This window comes from Penaeus vannamei, chromosome 18, assembly GCF_042767895.1.
Source record: "Penaeus vannamei isolate JL-2024 chromosome 18, ASM4276789v1, whole genome shotgun sequence".
Classification (NCBI taxonomy): Eukaryota; Metazoa; Arthropoda; class Malacostraca; order Decapoda; family Penaeidae; genus Penaeus; species Penaeus vannamei.
This window is the reverse complement of record NC_091566.1, coordinates 21,184,293-21,189,864: the sequence shown is the minus strand read 5'-3', so window position 1 is coordinate 21,189,864 and position 5,572 is coordinate 21,184,293. Positions and strand designations below refer to the sequence as shown.

Here is a 5,572-nt window from a genome sequence, read left to right as displayed (position 1 = left end):
TATATACTGAACTTTTTATGAATATGTTAACGAACGACAATTTATCAACTGCATCAGAGTGTCATTCACAACATTTTGGGACTAAAAGCTCTTTGTTTTATGAATGGACCGCGGGTTTAGGTTCACTATAGCGCAACCTTGACCTACTAAATTTAAATGTGAAAATCAATGTTACATTCTTATTTAATGATAATGATTATGTAATGTTAACTGGCGTACTACAACCATCATTACTACAGTTGTTACAGCTTGCCGATAAACCTACCAACTGTTGTAATTGTTATTATCTTCTGGGTTATAATTACTGCCGATGGTGATGACATTTCATTAACAATAATACATGGCAATACTCTTGTTGATAATAGTAGCAGTAAATGCGGTAACAATTATAAAATCATTAGAGCAATACCAATAAACTTAACAAGACTGATGATAACAATAAAATAAGGTAAATAATCCAATTACAGTTCACGCGATAAGGAATGTCAAATGAAATAAGGTTACAATTTACAGCATTAATTGATCTATCAATAATAAGATTCATGATGACAGGAAAGAGAGAGAGAAAAAAATAAACACAAATTATGAATCTAACGAAATTGAAATGAGGTCTGGCAATTAAAACCATGAAAAAATACAATTACAATTAATTACAAAACTTACTCTCCCTGGCATTCTTATCGTCGAACAATTAAAATACACTAATGTATTACTATAGCAGCAAAACGTAGTTAACTCACACTCACAGAGAATAATAATATTAACCATGGTCAAAATATGCAAATAAAGCTAACACAAGGAAGGTCGCTAACAATAAAGACAAAAAATATATACAAACCAAACAACCACAATAAATAATCATGCATCATACTTTTAAGTGTCGCACTCTAACTCTATAGACTAATATGGGGCGACCCTAACATCTCCCAAATTCTACTAATGTGTTTAAAGTCGTTCTAACGCTCTCCAACTGGCGGGGAAATAGTAGTGGCCTACATGCGCTTGCACCCAAACAATGTTAATATTGTTGACTGATAGATCCACGTGGGTGCAAGGGAGGGTTCTCTTTATTTTTTCCGTTATTATTACTTTTTTCAAAGTCGCTCTCTCGCTTTCCCTCTCTCTCTCTCTTTGTCTGCCTTTCCTCTGTTTCTGTGTATGTTTGTCTGTTTCTTTCTCTTTCTTTCGCTTTTCCGCTCTTTCTCTCTCTCCCTCATTCTCTCTCTTTTTCCTCTCCCTCTCTTTCTCCCCCCTCCCTTTCTCTCTCTCTCTCTCTCTCTCTCTCTCTCTCTCTCTCTCTCTCTCTCTCTCTCTCTCTCTCTCTCTCTCTCTCTCTCTCTCTCTCTCTCTCCTCATGCTCTCTCTCTCTCTCTCTCCTCATGCTCTCTCTCTCTCTCTCCCCTCATGCTCTCTCTCTCTCTCCCCTCATGCTCTCTCTCTCTCTCTCCTCATGCTCTCTCTCTCTCTCTCTCCTCATGCTCTCTCTCTCTCTCTCCCATTCAGTTTATCAATATATAGTAACAACATTAGCAATACAGAGTAATAGTATTGGCTTTTGCATAAATATGTATGCGTGTGCATGTGTGTGTACGGCCAGAAATAGCTGCACATCCTTTAAATACAGAGCGTATACGATAGCTTTAAACATAAATTGCCAACTATCAAATAAATCTGACTAGCATTTAACCTCACCCATCAGAAACTGCTTTAAAGCCGAAAAACACAGGAGGATAAAAATTCATATACCATCCACATGCAATGCCTAACCTTTCTAGTATTGTTGTAACTACTCGCGGTTTCCGATTACACTGAACGATAATGGATATAAATTCGTGCAGAATCAAATATCAGTGATTCGATGTCATCACACACACACACACACACAAAACAAAAACAAAAACATATACATATATTACTTAATAGCTGGAGGCCACTTCTTTAAAAAAAAAAAAAAAAAAAAAAAAATACCCAACAAAAAACCCGCGCTATCATATTATATGAGCGCGCCATACCAATTTGTCATAATGTACCTCTACTTTTCAACCGTACTCAGACAATATACGTGATATCCATGTGTACATTATGGTAAATAGATATGCTACACTCCCTTTACTAAAAGAAACAAGCAAGGCAGACCTTTCTCACGCTGTTATTTCGGTGTACTCCATGCGACTACACATAATATTCACAATATTATTTTCTCTCCTTGTTCTTGCGCGTGTTATATTCTAGATTAACTATTCGAGTCATACTACTCACACCAAAATACAAAATACATACCTGAAAAAGTTGTGCGAAAGGAAGAGGGGTGGGGGAGGGAGAAAGGTTATAAATTAATACATCGTGTATGTGTGTCAGTGGTTTGATTGCGTTATGAAGCAGCATTACCTAGTGACAGAGGCAGCCGGGCTTAAGGAACCTTGATATGCCGATACTCTCCGCGCTGCACCCTCCCCTCTACAGCCTACATCACCACCTCGGAGCTGCCATTAAACTTTACACGTCTAGGAAAACTTTGAGTTCATGTTACCTATCGGTGACGTCACGCGACATTCCTGACAATTTTATCTGTTCTACACAACAATTTCCTCCTGACAAGCACTGGCCGAGGCGCCGCGGCGGCCTTCCTTCACGTACAACTTCGGCACAATGTTCCTCGACCCACCGATATGAACAGTTTCTGAAGAACCGACAGCATTTATCTCACAAGAACGACAAAGAACGTTTCAGGGCTGTATACTGTACGTGATCACAGCTCTCGGCGACCTTGTGTAAAAGTCTCGGCTATGTAGCGCTATCACGTGGCTCACTGAAGGCTACCGAAGTAAAACACAGTGTGGCTGCCGATGAAATGTCGCAGCACAGACTTAGAGTCGGTCAGCGGTCAGGCATTATATGATGCACGCCATTGATTTCCGGTAAGTTGACACTCGTCCATAAGCGTTTGTGGTCATAGATTAAACACTGGTGTTGCGGTCGCACGAGAAATATAGCATCGTTGTGGTTACGTCCAAACTACCTGTTTTCGTCAAGGTGAATTAACTCTGTAGGATTAATCATGACTGTAATTTCCCTCCCATACAAAGCCTCCCCATAAACACTGCTCAAGGACTGGTGACACACGCTTCTTTTTACCGTGACAGGAGGAGACGTGGGCACAGTCGCTCGGTCCTTGTGCGCCTCTACTGCCGAAGGAACAGCTGAAGGCCTGGCGGGAGTGCGGTTACGACGGAGACACTGAGAGCCCCGCGACGGCGTCCATGCGTGGAGTGGAAGTGGAGTCGGGAGGACAGCATGCGAGGCACCAGGGACAACAACACGCTTGTCCAGACACCATACGAGTGCACGCCGGAAACGGTGCGGGGGTGGTGGGTGGGTGGGCGGTCGTGTGGGGGGAGATGTGAGAGTGGGGGGAGGAGGGGGTCAAGACGTGATCCCTCTAACCCCCCCATTAGCCACCACCATCACCCTGCTCCTGCCACCTTTCCCCCCTCTTCCCTCCCCCCTCTCTACACGGCATTCTCCCCCACCCCCTTGGTCTCCATCACCCCCTCCTCCTCCTCCTCCTCCTCCACCTCCTACAGCCCTTTGTCCCTCGGCCTCCCCGCCCCCTACCCCCCTCTTCGCCTTACCGCATCCCCTTCCTCTAACCCCGATGGTCACTGTCACTGTCCAAGCGTAGCAGCCGCTCACCTCATCTCGTACGTAATCAATACCACTGACACTACACCCTATTTATCACACACATTTACCCAACGCTCACTGCCAACGGAGAATCACACTTACAAGATCCGTAAGTCAGCACAACAACACCACCCCGACGCAACCACCGCCACGCCAAGCTTGTGTCCTGTGGGGCCTACGCGGTGTGCAATGGTGGCGGGCAAAGCTGCGACTGCTGATGATGATGGTGGTTGTGTGGTGGTGGTGAAGGCAGGCAGCAGCCGGGCGGTCTAAGCCGGGGGAGAGGGCCGCTCCCGCCGCCTCTGCCTGCCTGCCACCCGAGCAGTATTATCCGCAATCGTGGAAATGTTTCCTCGAATTGGTTCGTGATTTGTACTTTACTCTGTTTGCCTTTCTAGATCTACTTTCCGCCTCTGCCAGTGAGACTCTTCGAGATATATGCAAATAAACACCCAGACATGCCAGTAATGAGTACCTCAATACCTCCTAATCATTAAGGCCATCAATCATCACGCGACCATAAATCAATTACAATTCTAAAATCCAAACGAAAACGCGTAAAATTCTCGCGCGCGCGGCCCGGTCACATGGCGGGGGAGGGGGAGTAGGAGGAGGAGGGGGAGTAGGAGGAGGAGGAGGAGGCGGGGGGGTAAGGACTCAAGCTTTGAAAAGAGTGAAGCTGGGGCTGGCTGGGCTGGCTGGCTCGCTGGCTTGCGTCCCTCCCCACGTCCTACTTCAATCACACCAAACAAATACTGCTACAATCACCCAGCAAGGCGGACCGAGAGGCTGGGTCCGCGCGCGTCACCTTCGTTTCTATTATTGATATTCTTACACTTACGACTAAAGACACACGTATGCAGAGTACACACAGTGATAGCCAGTACAGTAAAGTCTCATATACTTACAGTTAAAACACTCGTAATTGCACAAAGATCACTAAAATAGACCACTTTCCACGAGTGATAAAATCTGTGCGTCCCCTGTCAATTCACAAAGAGCAAGTTCGATCGTCAGTTATTTAGTGCGCGGGCGGGAGGGAGGCGGTCGCTGGTTGGTTCTCACGGGCCAGGCCACGCCCACGCAACCCCGCGCCAGATACGACTGTGGGAGGAAGACCCGCCCCTCCCTCCTCCCTCCTCCTACCCTCCCACCCCCTCTCTCCTCTCTTACGACCACGATATTTTTACGTCCTTTAATTACTCTATGAGTTCTTTGGATACGCTTTAGACTCTAACTATGCTTCTGGTTTTGAGAAAAGGGGGAGAGGGGCTCGATTTGGAATTGGACGAAGAAAAACTGAAAATCATCCTACTCGAAAAGAGTGGCTGCGAGGAGGAGGGGATTTATTTGTCACATGGCCTATGCTAGCTGCGGTATCCTTCTGAGAAGCGGCCTCTCTCTCCCTTGTAGCAACGGTCATAGGACAGCGGTTACCAAGACGGGCAAGCAATGAAATTCAAGGGAGCGTGGAGGTACCGCGTGGTCACAAGGCAAGACCAGGAAAGTAGCTTGGGTTACACGACCAGACCATGTGTCCCAACTTCCCTCTACTGCACATGTGGGCGTCCCTCTTACCATCATCAACGCCAGCATACAGAGCGCAGCGCCAGCTACCTACACCGTCAGCAATTTTCTCTTTCACCCTGCTGTGCCCCCCTACACGGGAAACTCAAAAAAAATCCCGTTACAGTCTGAGGCATTATTATTCTTTGTCGGGCTTGGCTCGGGCTACGATATTTGGCGCGCCCGGACACTCAGATGGAGGGGATCTATGGCAATTGATTTCTTCTTCTTTATTCGCCGTGCTCCACAGCATTATCTGGAATAAATGTTAAAATTCGCTGGGAGTTTATGGTGGAAGTCGTGTCTAAGCTCTTTGGCCGGC

General features: G+C 46.1%; 1 protein-coding gene across 7 annotated transcripts in view; it reads right to left on the bottom strand.

Annotated features, from left to right (window-relative positions):
• The window catches only part of LOC113824365 (putative uncharacterized protein DDB_G0271982), a 50,964-nt gene extending 46,251 nt beyond the window's left edge, over positions 1 to 4,713 (bottom strand). For 3 of the 7 annotated variants that reach the window (XM_070132987.1, XM_070132981.1, XM_070132988.1), the window contains exon 1: positions 3,787 to 3,977. The gene's annotated coding sequence lies outside the window, so the exon portion shown is untranslated. The other 4 variants (XM_070132983.1, XM_070132982.1, XM_070132985.1 and 1 more) reach the window with 4 other exon arrangements.
• Positions 4,714 to 5,572: the final 859 nt, after the last annotated feature.